This window comes from Ochotona curzoniae, unplaced genomic scaffold, assembly GCF_017591425.1.
Source record: "Ochotona curzoniae isolate NIBS_2020 unplaced genomic scaffold, NIBS_Ocur_1.0 contig_3622, whole genome shotgun sequence".
Classification (NCBI taxonomy): Eukaryota; Metazoa; Chordata; class Mammalia; order Lagomorpha; family Ochotonidae; genus Ochotona; species Ochotona curzoniae.
The window spans coordinates 9170555-9185122 of record NW_024465926.1 but is presented as its reverse complement, the minus strand read 5'-3'; the positions used below and the strand labels follow the sequence as shown (position 1 = coordinate 9185122).

The following is a 14568-nucleotide window of genomic DNA, read 5'->3' as shown; positions in this document are numbered from 1 at the left end:
CAGTCTGTCTCTCTGTCTCTGACAATATCTCTTTCAAATAAACTTAGGAAACATTTATTTAACATAATGTAAATCCAGTAATCAAGAACAGGTGTAGCCCAGCAGATAAGATGCCTAATCCCACATCAGAGCACTTAGGCTCAATGACTGGAAACAAACAAACGAAAGTATCTATGTAGACAGAGCAAAGTTATTGTGACAACAATAGATGGCCAACTTTCAATTAGGTACGTTTGGAATATGGAAGACTTTTAAAACTATTTATTTAAAATTGTTATTGAGAAGAAGGGAAGGAAGAAGAGAAAGAAAGAGCGAATTTTTTCCATCCACTAGTTCATTCCACAAGAGCTGCAAGAACTGGGGCTGAGGCAGACCAGAGCAAGGAGCTCTCTGGGTCTTGAATCTGGACGACAAGGGAGCAAGTACTTGGCCATGCTCTGTTGCCTCCCGCGCACGTCAGCAGGGGGCTGGATCACAAGCAGAGCACTGGAACATGAAGGGCACTGTAGGGATGCCAGTGTAGCGGATGCTGGCTTCACTAGCTTCACGGCAATGCCAGGCCCATGAATGGACCTTGTTTGTTTAAGACTCCAAACAAACAACAGTCAGAGCTGAGCCCTTCCGAGGCCAGGAGCCAGAAGCCTTTTCCAGGTCTCCCACATGGGTGCAGGGCCCAAGGCTTTGGGCCGTCCTCGACTGCTTTCCTAGACTACAAGCAGGGTGCTGGATGGGAAGTGGAGCAGGCAAAACATGAACTGGCGCCCAAATGGGATCCTTGTGCATGCAAGGTTGAGGCCGTTAGCTACCAGGCTACTGCACCAGGTCCATGAATGGGCATTGTTAACCACACTGAGTTGGTGAACAAAACTGGTCATTGTTTGAACTACAATTTACTGCTTTAAAAACAGTAATAACAGGAATATACATCGTAGTGTTTAACATAATCTGCCTCTATCTCACTGGACCAAATAGTTGCAAGCAGGTACTCAACATTTTAAATAACTACATATAAAGAGTGTGGGTATGCCGACTACCATTTGGGTTACAGGACAACACTGCCCACTGAGGAAGGTGCTCTCTTCAACAATATGTGCCTCCAGAGAAACACTGATTTAAATTATGCTTTCCTGTTAGCATTCCAAAAGGTAAGAAAAAGCCACACGTTGCATTACATTTCTTTGTTTAAAACAGGGTTCATCTTTTATTGCAAAGTCAGATATACAGAGAAGATCTTCCATCTTATGATTCACTCCCCAAGTGAACAAAACAGCCGGTGCTGCGCCAATCTGAAGCCAAGAGCCAGGAGCTCTTCTGGGTCTCCAAGGGTCTCCAAGGGTCCCAAGGCTTTGGGCCATCCTCTGGTGCTTTCCCAGGTCACAAGCAGGGAGCTGGATGGGAGGCAGGGCCACTGGGATAAAAACCTGCGCCCATATGGGCTCCTGGTGCTTTCAAGGTGAGGACTTTTGCTGTTAGGCCACTACACCAGACCCTTACATTACATTCTACAATGTTTAGACTGAAAGCATCTGTCTTAAAAATAAAGAAATCTCTGGGCCCAGCGCAACAGTCTAGTAACCAAATCCTTGCCTTGCACACCAGGACCATTATGAGTGCTGGTCCGTGTCCTGGCTGCTCCTCTTCCCATCCAGTGCCTTGCCTGTAGCCTGGAAAAGCAGTACACGATGGCCCATGTAGGAGACCCAGAGGAACCTCCTGGCTCCTAGCTTCAGGTCAGCTCAGCCCCGGCTGTTCTGGCTACTTGGAGAGTGAACCAATAGACAAGATCCTTCTCTCTGTATATTTGCCTTTCCAACAAAATAAATAGTAATTTAAAAAACTTTAAAGGTCTCTAATTAAATATTTTGCTATATTTCTATTTCTACACCGTCATGTTCTATGGGACGCTCTTCAGAAAGGGAGATGTATGGACTTGCATGGAGCTCACGGACACTTCGCTGGACAAGCTCTACCGCAAAGTGCTGGACAAGAACATCACGATCCCAGAGGGCATCCTGGGGGAGATTGCTGTGTCTGCGCTGTGTGCCTGGAGCATCTACATAGCAAGCTGTTGGTAATCCACAGTGATGTGAAGCCATCCAACGTTCTCATCAACAAAAATGGCCATGTGAAGATGTGTGACTTCAGCATTAGTGGCTATCCAAGATGACGGATGCCAGCTGCAAACCCTACATGGTTCCTGAAAGAATCAACCCTGAGTTGAACCAGAAGGGCTACAATGTCAAATCAAACATCTGGAGTCTCAGCATCACCATGATCGAGATGGGCTTCAGGCTTCAGCCTGGCACAGTCTCAACCTCTGCATCCATCTGAGGAGTGACCAGTGTATAAAGATCTCTCTCTTCCGGTATTTAGTATTATTATTATTATATTTGGAGTCATTGGAATGTTTAACTTTAAAAGAAGATCTACTTGCTTATTTGAACTTACGCAGAACTGCAGAGATACAGACAGATGACCAAATCTGCTGGCGTACGCCCCAGATGGCTGCAACGGCCAGGGCTGGGCCAGGCTGCAGCTGGAAGTTTCCTCCGGGTTTCCTGGGCAGGTTGCAGAGGCGCAGGCAGTTAGGCTGTCCTCCACTGCCTTCCCCAAGCCTTCAGCAGTGAGCTGGATAGGAAGTGGAGCAACTAAGACACACAGAAACCCTCACAGGAGGCAGGCAACGCAGGTGGCGGCCTTAACTGCTATGCCACAATGCCGGCCCCTAGAAAACTGTTTCATGAGCTGCCTCTAGACACCATCACAGTATACTGTCTGTCTCACCAGTAAGGCATTACACTGCTTACACGTTCGCTGACAGAATTTTGTTTATTCTATATTTCAAACATAAGAGATATTTAACAATAACTTCCAAGAAAAAAATGAGTAAAAAAATGAAAATCCAATAAACATAACCTTTATAGTGAACAAAACCTACTTGTGTATCTGATTTTGATTTTCAGGAAAATCTGTTGATTTTATACTGGATAGCCTTGAAGCAATTTTATTAAGTGTGAAACATCTGGATAGAGGCCACAATGGAGTAAACATGTGCTCCCGTGTAAGATGGACAACAGGAGCAGGAAGCACAGTGCTGCTGGGCCCAGAGAGGGAAATGAGGGAAGAGGGCAACCAGTCTCCCACCTCGTCTAGGTCATTCAGAACTACACATCCCATCCCCTCTGCCCACATGCCTGCACCAACATCAAACGTCTATATTTGCGATTTCTTTTCCCTTTGGAAATGTGGTTAGGGCTGGACGGGGGGAGGGAGAACCGGTGTGAAATGAAGCAGTTATTACCAAGAAAGTACACTGTCATGGCCAGTCACTAAAAGAGCTGATGATATTCTGAAACATATATGCTGTCCTTGCAGTAGTCATCCAAAGCTTCTGTCCAATGCTGGGTGAGAGATTTCACAGAATTTGGAATATCTGTTTCCACGATGTGGCCAAATGCTGAAACTGGGAGGCGACAGAGCTCTAGAGGACTGCACTGACGGCATGCTGCACTTAGACACAGTCCTGATACAGCCTGGTCAGCGCACTGGCTTTAAAGGGACAAGCAGATGGCGAGCAGCAGCTCCGAGTCACGCCCGGCACTGTCCCCCCAGTGTGTGGCTTTCCGAGGGTGACAGCAGTCGAGCCATATGGCGCAGCTCTTACTGGCACACAGGAGACAAAAGACGCCAAAAACTTAAGTGTGCTATTTCAGGCCAGGAAACGTGATCAATTCTAAAATTAACACATAAGCATTTTTCAAAATTTTAAAAAGAAACTTTTCAAAATCTAATATTGGACTTTGTAACTCAAGCATCAATCAGATATCTTTCAGAATCTGAGATAAAACAACCTTAAGCAAAAATCAAGAGAGAGAACAAGCAAAGCAGCAATTTTCTAACAACAAAAACAAAAAAAATTTTAAAGAGTTGAATAAAAACTCTTTAACCCAAAGAAACAGCTTCAGAATATTATGTTTTGGTAACACCAAACAAGGGCAGGCCTGCTCCTTCTTCCTGAATTAGGTTAATAATAGGTAATAAAAATAGCTTTTCTTTTGCCCCAGGCTGACATGAACTGCTTTAGACAGGGTACATTTTAAAGGACCAGGCTGAACCAAGCCCATTTTTTCTGCCTTCCAATATCTTCTATACCAATAAGCACAAAACATACCAAAGGGCAAACTGCAAATAAGCAACATTCAAATAAAGAGGACCAACTCCAAAAACTAAAAACACTCAGGCTATCAAGCTATGATTTTCAAAATGCAGAAGCAGCAAAGTCACTCGTCAGGAATGCCACCAGTATCAACATCACTTGTTAAAAATTCAAATTTTGGATCTTTAAGAGCTACTGACACAGAAATTGGAACTGGGCCCCCAAAACCCATGTTTTGACCAGGCCTCAACATTTCAGGAAAGCTCGAACTGCAGAATCACTGAGGACAGGACACTCAGCCCTCCGAGGTAAGAAAGCTTACGAGCTGTCATACACTAGTAGCAGCCTGGGCTGCTGCCATCGCCGGGCTGAGTTCCATGTCCCACTTCTTCTTTTTCAAACATTTATTTTTATTGGAAATTCAGATATACAGAGAGGAAGAGAGACGGAGAGAAAAATCTTCCATCGGATGCTTCACTCCCCAAGTGGCTGCAATGGCCAGAGCTGAGCCAATCTGAAGCCAGGAGGCTCTTCAGGGTCTCCCACGTGGGTACAGGATCCCACAGATTTGGGCTGTCCTTGACTGCTTTCCCAGGTCACAAGCAGGGAGCTGGATGGGAAGCGGGGCCGCCAGGATCAGAACTGGCCCAGATGGGATACTGGTGCGCTCAAGATGAGGACCTCAGCCACTAGGCTATCACACTAGGTCCTAACTGGAACATTTTTTAAAATTGATGGCATCTCCACCTCAGTTTCATCATCAGTCCCTAGATTTTACTGTCATTTTGGTATTATTGTAGGGACTTAAAAAAAAAATAGTTAACACCTGCAGCTCAGGACAACTGAGAGTGTGCCTATGTGGGAAACAGGGTCTCCCACACCTTACTGCTGGAATATTGCTGCGGCTCCCTCAATCCTGCGAGGTCCAGGTTGGAAAGTCAAGCTGACAGAGAGGAAAGACAGAGAGAGAGAGAGAGAGAGAGAGAGACATCTTCCATTCGATGATCCACTCCCCAAGCGGCCACAAGGACTGGAGCTGGGCTGATTCAAAGCCAGGAGCCTCTTCCAGGTCTCCCACGTAGGTGCAGGGTCCCAAGGCTTTGGGCTGTCCTCTATTGTTTTCCCAGGCCACAAGCAAGGCTAGGATTTCAGCCACTGGGCTACTGTGCTCAGCCCTGTAGGGACTTTTAAAACATAGGTTTTCGGGGCCCGGCACTAAATTCCTCACCTCGTACACTCTGGTATCCCATACAGGATTGAAAAATCTTTAAAAAAAAAAAAAAAAAAACACCAGAGGTTTTCACTGAACCTCAAAATTCCTTAATTTGGTAAATAGTTTTTTTTTTTTTTGGAGCTATATGATAATAGCAGGACTGATACAAAGAAGTCATTATCAACATATATTTATTGTGAGATTATTAAACATCTCTTATTGGGACTGGTATTGTTGGTGTGTGGCTTAGTCCATTGTCTGTGATACCATATGGGTACTAGTTCAAATCTTGACTGTTCCACTTCTGGTCCAGCTGCTTGGAAAAGCTACCTGGGAAAGCAGTGGAAGATGGCTCCAAGTACCTGGGACCCTGTCACCTATGTCGGAGACTCATATGGAGTTCCGGGTCTTTGGATCTGGCCCAATTCCTGCCACTGCAACTATCTCGGGAGTGAACCAGCAGAAGAAAGATCTCTCCCTCTTTTCTCTGCAACTCTGCCTTGAAAACAAATAACTAAACCTCAAATGACACAAAAAAACCTCTTCCCCAAAGTACTTGTACCCAACATCCTTAGCCAAAGCCTAGGTAAATCTTGATGGCAAAAGTATTTAAAAGCCAGCTACAATGTGCCATAGCCATCTGCAGGACGACTAACTGAAGAATGACCATGCCTGCAACATTCTTGTAAAATCAGGCTTCAAAAACTATTTTGTGCAACTCTGTAACAGCATTATCTAAAGCCTCACTTTGCTCAGAGACTTCCGTACTTTCCTTAATGTACTCCTACTTAATATGAGCTTGTCACTTACACTCAGCAGATGGGACTTCATTAAGTCATGATGAATATGAACAGTCAGGAAAAGAATGATTCATGGACAGAAATTTTTCTAAAGTTCATGAATAAAATGACTTTTTGACGGATGTAGCTTATTAATATTCATTTCTTGAACTTGCAAAGTCAATGACATTATTGTTTGTCACTTTAACTAGATTTTCACCCAACAGTAGACCCAGTCACTAATGTCCCAATCCAGATGAAATGCTAACATAGACGGATGTAATTTCCTTCTGTTGGATTTATAGGACTTTGTGATGAAATAAGGGAAAAACAACAACAGCAACCAGCTATTATCATCCTTGGAGATACCAACCAGACCACTCCCACTGACTAACAGGATGTCGGTGGTGTTCTCCAGTATAACCTTGCCTTTCTCTGGCTCCAACCATGAGACCTACAGGTTCTGTATCAGAGTGCTTCGGCCTGATAACTGCTCCATCAATGATCCCAGCTTCCTGCTAATACAGGAAGTGTTTTGGCCATTAAGGAAGTAAATCCACAGACAGCAGAACTAACTCTCCTTCAAACAATAAAAATGAAAAAAAAAAAAAAAAAAAAAGACAGGGCCCAGCATAGCAGCCTTGTGGCTAAAGTCTTTGCTTTGCATAAGCCGGGATCCCATATCAGCGGCTGGTTCTAATCCCAGCATCCTCGCTTCCCATCCAGCTCCCTGCTAGTGGCCTAGGAAGCAGTCAAGGACGACCCAAAGATTTGGGACCCTGCATTCACGAGGGAGACCCAGAAGAAAACTTTTGACTCCTGGCTTTGGATCAGCTCAGCTCTGACCGTTGTGGCTACTTAGGAAGTGAATCATCGGATGGAAGATCTTCCTCTCTGACTCTGCTCCTCTCTGTATATCTGAATTTCCAATAAAAATAAACATATCTTTTAAAAAATGGAAGAGACATTAAAAAACAGAATCACTATTCATGTTTCAAAACAAAATTTACAACTCAGCATGAATTCCCTTTCAACTGTCAAGTCCATCTGTCTGACTACAGTTGTGTCTCGTGCAATGATCCTAACGTCAGGCTTACTGTTAATGTGTGTGCATCAGGTTCTGTAACACTGTACTGGAGTGGGGAAATTTTCAGCTAAGGTAGTGGATGCCAGGACAGGTTCCACTGCTGGTCCACTCCCCCTAAATGCTCACACTCTGCCAGAACTGGGCCAAAGGCAGGAACCTGAAACTCCCTCGGGGTCTCCCATGTGGACGGCAGGGGCCTGAGCACTGGCTCAACACCTGCTGCCTCCCAGGTTGCATTAGCAGGAAGCTGGAGGAAACGGAGCAGCCTGAAGTCTAACCCACTCCAACAGAGCAGGCAGGAAGCTTAACGTACTGCACACCGCGCCCACCCCAGGTCTCATTTCTTATAAGATCTTTGTAGTGGTCATATTCCTCACCTCCATGCCTTATTCTATCCCAATTTGTCTCACTGTTCTAAGAAAATCTCTATAACTTTTTAAGATTTCAGCAGAGCTCCAGACAAGAATATTTCTGACAGTAGAACCATACCTGAAACACAAAAGCACACAATAGATGTTGGGGGGCAGGAAATTAAACTCTTCTCCATCACTGCTTTAGTCTCTGATGGAAACATAAAAATACTCTGCAAAAAATCTTGCAAACAATAAGTCTGTCAACATTAATTACTTTAAACTTTACATTGTACAAATAGACCATATACACCATTATAGGAAGAATGTAAATATATTAAAGAAAAAAAAAGAAAATGTTTAAAATGTTAAGAAACTAGGAAGCTTAAGATAAGCAAAGTCTTTACAACTCATCCCTCACACACACACAAAATGTGAGGAAGTCTTTCACATCCTTTAGAGGGCTCTCAAAATCTGCTTTTGTTTTTCACACTGAGTTGGTACTGAGACACTGTGGGTCAAGCAGCTGCCTGTGACACAGGCATTCCATTTAAGCTTCAGTTTGCCTCTTAGCTGCTTCACTTCCAATCCAGCTAGAGGCCAGGGTGCCCTGGGAAAGCAGCAGAAGGGCCAAGTACTTGGGCCACCACAATCCAAGTGGGAGACCTAAACGAGTTCATGACTACAGCCCAGCCCAGCTCAGGGGCTTGTGGTCATTTGGGGAGAGAACCAATATGGAAGCTCTCTGTGTCTCTTTCACTGTAACTCTTTCAAATAAACAAATCTAAAAAAAACTCCCAATGATCTTTACAATGACATAACCCTACACCATACAGATACAACCATGTCTCTCAACTTCTGAACTGGAAGATATTGTAGTCTGGTTCTTCCAGGTATTCAATAGGTAAAACAAGAGACAAGAGGGACACACCTTATTTTCATAGTGGAAATAAGGTGTGAGTCGCCTCAATGTTACTTGTTTCTCCCTTACAGAAAATAAATAGCACAGTTCTTTATAGAAAATATTACCAATGATCCTTTTACTGTAGGGAGGCATGACTGCACAAGGGCAGGAGCCTGCTGAAATCAGCGTGGTGGCAAAGCCTCCAGCTCCTGCTGATCTCCAGTTCTGGGGGAACAGCAGCCCTGGCCTCCCCAACTTGCCCCTCAAGGTCAGACGAGACTCCTGCGCCTGGTTTTTTGATGGGAGAAGCACAACTGCCTCGGTAATGAACCCATCCTCAACTCGAGCCCTCAGCACTTGCCTGCCTCAGCATGAAGTGGAAAGGGCAGCTCTTAAGAACTGGAACTGAGAAATGGACAGGTATCTTGATTATAATGAAAGAAATGAATATAAAGCATCAGTTTCCTAAGACACAGAACTGTTCTGATTTGGGTCACTTAGGTGTGAAGCTCCCAGAGCTACATACAAAGCAGCGCTTCCCGCTCCCTGAGCTGAATCAGGGAAAAGCCTTCCTGCACGTGTGACTGGCATCTGCCTCCCCAGCACGCGCAGTCCTTGGGGAAGTCACCCCATTCTACCCCCACTCCTGGTCCAATTAGGATTATTTGCTGAATCCAATCTACCACCACCCACGGAGCCTTCCTCACTGGCCCAGGTTCTCAGATGATGACAAGTAATACATTCACAAACCAGCTCCTGCACCCGCAGAGACAGGGAGCAAAGCTTAGTGACCACTTTGTTGCACTGTGGAGCCTGCTAAGGTAACCAGCCCAGCAGACCAAGAATCAGATACAGCTAAATTAATGGCCCCAGCTCAGCCTGAAGACAGTGTGATCAATACCTTAGCTTTATGGTATATGAGCAAATTCTTAATTTAATAGAAATTTATTTGGATGAGATTCCTAACTCCTAACTGATACAATAACGAACAGGTACTTTTTGCTTGCACCTCATTTTGATAAAGGTTGAAGACATACTGGAATATTTCTATTACTTTTAAATGTAGTCCATGAGGGTCCAGTGCCATGGCCTAGCAGCTAAAGTCCTTGTTTTGAGCCATCCTTGACTAATTTCCCAGGCCCCAAGCAGGGAGCTGGATGGGAAGTGGAGCAGCCAAGACACAAACCAGCACCCATAAGGGATGCCCATACTTTAGGCCAAGGATTAGCCAATTGAGATATAGCATACGGACAGCCCTTACGGTTGCTGGGACCCTGCACCCACATGGGAGACCCAGAAGTGTCTGTCTCCTAGTTTGGGGCAGGTTCAGCACTGGTCATTACGGTCACTTGGGGAACCAGCAAATGGAAGATCTTTCTCTCTGACTCAATTTTTCTGTTTATTTGCCTTTCCAATAATAAGCAAATAAATCTTAAACAAAGTATTAGTATTAGAGAAAAGTCAAGGTTATGTACTTGTTCAAAAAAGGGAAACTAAATTTATTGCTTAACGCTATATAAATAAATGAAGTTTCAATAGTTATTAAGAGCCAGGAGCCAGGAACCTCTTGCGAAAGCCATCCTGACTGCTTTCCCAGGCCACAAGCAGGGAGCTGGATGGGAAGCGGGGCTGCTGGGATTAGCATCAGCACCCATATGAAGTCATGGTAGATGCAAGGTGAGGACTTTAGCCGCTGGGCTATTGTGCCGGTCCCTCCTGCTTTTGTTTTTTAATTTGCAAGACCTGGGCCAGCTATTTACTACAAGAGTTCCAGTTGACTAATGATTGGCGAATCAAACAAGGAAATGGACTAAAACTGATTTCTTTCAAGTAGGCAATAATTTTCCCATAAAAGCCAGTTGGTCTGTGCCACAGTCTATAGCTACTGGCTTGTCTGACTACTGCCTGTACAGTATAGTCCATTTAGCCTTCAACTTTGTAAAGTTCCTTGTTCTCTAAAGTTTCAGAGTAAACACTATCCAGTGTTTGAAACTGTAAAGTATCAACACATAAGCCCAGTGTAAAGTAATCAAGAGAACAGTCTCAACATTCTATTTTTAAAAATTTGGCAAATAGAAGAATAAAAGGAAAAAAGTAGGGAACTGAGATTATAATTTGTCATAACCTGGAGACATTTATTATTTTTTATTATCTATTTATTTAAAGGAGGCGAGGGGTGAGAGGCACAGGCTCAGAAACGTCTTCCATCCTCTGGTTCATTCCTCAAATGTCTGCAACAGCTGATGGGATCAGGCGCTGAGAGCTTCATTTCCGTCTCCTTGCGGAAGTGTTGGGGCCCAAGTTCAAAGTCCACCTTCCTCTTCCTTCCCAGGTACATTAGCAGGGAGATGGATCTGAGGTGAAGCAGGACTAAAAGCAGGACTAGAACCAGCACCCATATGGGATCCGGGCACACAGACTGCACTCCAACACTGGCACTGGCACTCCGACTTCTAAAAACTATCAACATGACTACACTTCAGTTAAAAAGGAAGGGAGGACACTAAATTCAGGTGGCTTTAAGGACACATGCGATGCAGATAACCACTAGGGTATTCCCACTGTGGGCTTCAGTACATCAAAAGCGTTATCTCACCTAGAGATGCTGGTTTGTTGTTTTTTCAATCCCCCAAAACACATTTGCAAAGAAATGTCATGAGTCATCCTGTTAAAACAAGACTAAGGAAAGACCTTTGAACCGATGTTTTTCTTCAAGATGACAGGAACTCACAAAGTGTTTCAGTAATCTTTTACTAGCTGAAATTAGGTAAATGTGTTCTCAAAGTCCTACATCTTTAAAAAGACTTATTTATCTATTTGAAAGGCAGAGTTACAGAAACAGAGGGACGGATGGAGACAGAGAAATGCATTTTCCATCTGCTGTTTGGTTCACTCCCCAAATGACAAACAACTGGAGCTGGGCCAATTGAGCCAGAGCTTCTTCCCAGTCTCCGGAAACAGCAAGTGCCCAAGCACTTGACACATCTTCAGCTGCTTTGCCAGGAGCTGGATCAGAAGCTGAGCAGTAGGCACTAGAATTTGGACCCTTATAGAGTGTCAGTATGGTAGGTAGAGGCTTAACTTGCTACACCACAATGCTGGTCCCTCATATAAATCATTTTATAAAAAAGACAAAGGGCTGATATTATGGCATAGTGTGTTAAGCTGCTTGCGAAAGCAGCATCCCATATGGGCGCCAGTTGGGAGTCCCATCTGCTCCATTTCCCATCTAGCTCCCTGCTAATGGCCTGAGAAAAACACAAGATGGTTCAAGGATTCTGGTACCTGCCAGCTACACAGGAGACCTGGAAGAAGACTCTGGCTCTGGTATGATCCAGCCCTGGCTCTTACAGACATCTGGAGGGTGACCCGCAGATGGAAGCCCTCTGTCTCTCCTTCTCTCTCTAACTCTGCCTCTCAAATAAAAATAAATCTTTAAAAAAAAAAAGTCAAGGTCAGTATGCTAAAATTGCTTCACAAAAATAAACATCAAGAAAAATAGCAGGCAACTCCTTATTTTAGTAAGTTATATTCAAGTTGGTAAACTACTAATTTTTCAGTTTTGGTGTGTGTGTGTTTTTTTTAATTTAAAGATTTATTTTTATTTCTTTGAAAACTAAAGTTAGAGACAGAGAGGACAGAGATCTTCCACCTGCTGGTTCACTTTCCACACAGGTCGGCCACATGGAAGCAAGGATCCAAGGACTTGGGGGATCTTCTAATGGGAGCTGGATCAAAAGTGGACCAGGTAGGACATGAACTGGGACTGGACTCATATGGAATGCTGGTGATGCAGGCGGAGACGTAGTCTACTACGCCATGGTGCTGGTCCCCCAATGTTGACTTCTACACATCTCTTTACACTAAAAGTAAACAGTGTTCCTTGGAGAAGTGGTTGAGGGCCCAGCGTAGTAGCTAGTGACTAAAGTCCTTGACTTGCATAAGCCAAATCACATACAGATGCCAGTTCATGTCTCAGCTGCTCCACTTCTTTGGTTCCCTGATTATGGCCTGGGAAAGCAGTTGAAGATGGCCCAAAACTTGGAACCCTGCACCCGTATGGGAGACCCAGAAGAAGCTCCAGACTCCTGGCTCTGAATTGACTCAGCTCTGGCCGTTGTGGCCACTTGAGGAGTGAACCAACGAATGAAAGATCTTTCTCTCTCCTCTCTGTAAATCTGCGTTTCCGATAAAATAAATAAATCTTTGGGCCCGGCGCTGTGGCGCAAGTGGTTAAGGTCCTCGCCTTGCATGCCCGGGATCCCATATGGGCGCCAGTTCTAACCCCGGCAGCCCTGCTTCCCTTCCAGCTCCCTGCCTGTGGCCCGGGAAAGCAGTGGAGGACGGCCCAAAGCTTTGGGACCCTGCACCCACGTGGGAGACCCGGAAGAGGCTCCTGGCTTCGGATTGGCATAGCATCGGCCCGTTGCGGCTCACTTGGGGAGTGAATCATCGGACGGAAGATCTTCCTCTTTGTCTCTCCTCCTCTCTGAATATCCGCCTTTCCAATAAAAAAATAATAAAAATAAATCTTTAAAAAAAAAATAAATCTTTTTAAAAAGTGGTTGCTTTTAGGGCATGAGCTAGAAAATTCTAAGATGTTTCTGGTCTGACATGTAAAAATATGAAGAAATCAGCTCCTGCTTATGGCCTGGGACAGCAATAGAGAAAGGTTCCTGTCTTGGGATCCTGCCTCCTCGGTTGGGATGGGCTCAGCTCCAGCCAAGGCAGCTATTTGCATAGTCACGCAGCTGATGCAAGACTTCTCTCTGTAACTCTACCTTCCAAACAAAAGAAAAAAAATTCCTGGAACTTATTCCCATGATCACAACACAAGTTACAATGCTGAATGAATAGGACAAACTGCTGCCTCCCAACAAGAGAAAAAAGGTAATGTGCAGAATACTGTTTCGGTTATTGGAAATGACAAATTGTTTATCAAAAGAAATTAAGCAATACAATGAATAGAAAGGCATCTCATATTTAGGCAACAGAAAGCATTTTTAAAAAAAGATTTATTTATTTTTATTGGAAAGTCAGATTTACAGAGAGAGGGAGAGACAAAGATCTTCCATCTGCTAGTTCACTCTGCAAGTGGCCATAACAGCCAGAGCTGAGCCCTTCTGAAGCCAGGAGCTAGGAGCTTCTTCCAGGCCTCCCATACAGGTGCAGGGTCCCAAGGCTTTAGGCCATCCTCTACTGCTTTCCCAGGCCACAAGCAGGGAGCAGACTGGGAAGTGGAGCAGTCTGGACACAACCCAGCACCCACATGGGATCCTGGCACTTGCAAGCTGAGGATTCAGCCACTTAATTACCACGCCAGCCTGAAAGCATAATCTTTTTAAGCTGTCAAATATGTTGATGGTATTAGGGAGCTGCGGGTTGCAGTGTGGCCACCTGGGACTCCGTCATCCAAGGAGTACTGGTTCAAGTTCTGGCTACTTTACATCCAGTCTAGTTCTCTCCAATGCCTCTAGCAGAAAGCAGCAGCAGAGGGTTGGAGTGCTGGGCTCTGTCACCTTGAGGGAGACCCGGATGGAGCTCCAGGCCACTGGCTTGAGCCTGGCCCAGCCCTGGTTTCTGTGGCCATTTGGGAAGAGAGCCAGCTGATGGAAGATCTCTCTCTCTCGCTCTCTCCCTTTTCTTCCCTCCCTTCATCCCTTGCCCCTATCTTTCTAAGTTAGCCTTTCAAATCAATAAATAAATCTTTTTTTTTTAAAGATTTATTATTTTTTTTAAGATCTATTTTATTTTTATTGGAAAGGCAGATATACAGAGAGCAGAGACAGAGAGGAAGATCTTCCGTCCAATGATTCACTCCCCAAGTGAGCACAACGGCTGGTGCTATGCCGGTGCTATGCCAATCCGAAGCCAGGAGCCTCTTCCAGGTCTCCCACGCAGGTGTAGGGTCCCAAAGCTTTGGGCCGTCCTCCACTGCTTTCCCGGGCCACAGGCAGGGAGCTGGAAGGGAAGCGGGGCCGCCGGGATTAGAACCGGCGCCCATATGGGATCCTGGGCATGCAAGGCGAGGACCTTAACCGCTGCGCCACAGCGCCGGGCCCAATAAATCTTTTTAAAA

The 14568-nt window shown here is 44.9% G+C and overlaps 1 protein-coding gene and 1 pseudogene across 2 annotated transcripts in view; one reads left to right on the top strand and one right to left on the bottom strand.

The window, feature by feature from the left end:
* The window catches only part of GLG1 (golgi glycoprotein 1), a 94002-nt gene that overhangs the window by 54706 nt on the left and 24728 nt on the right, over nucleotides 1-14568 (bottom strand). The window lies entirely within an intron of this gene.
* Nucleotides 1869-2331, top strand: LOC121157765 (annotated as a pseudogene).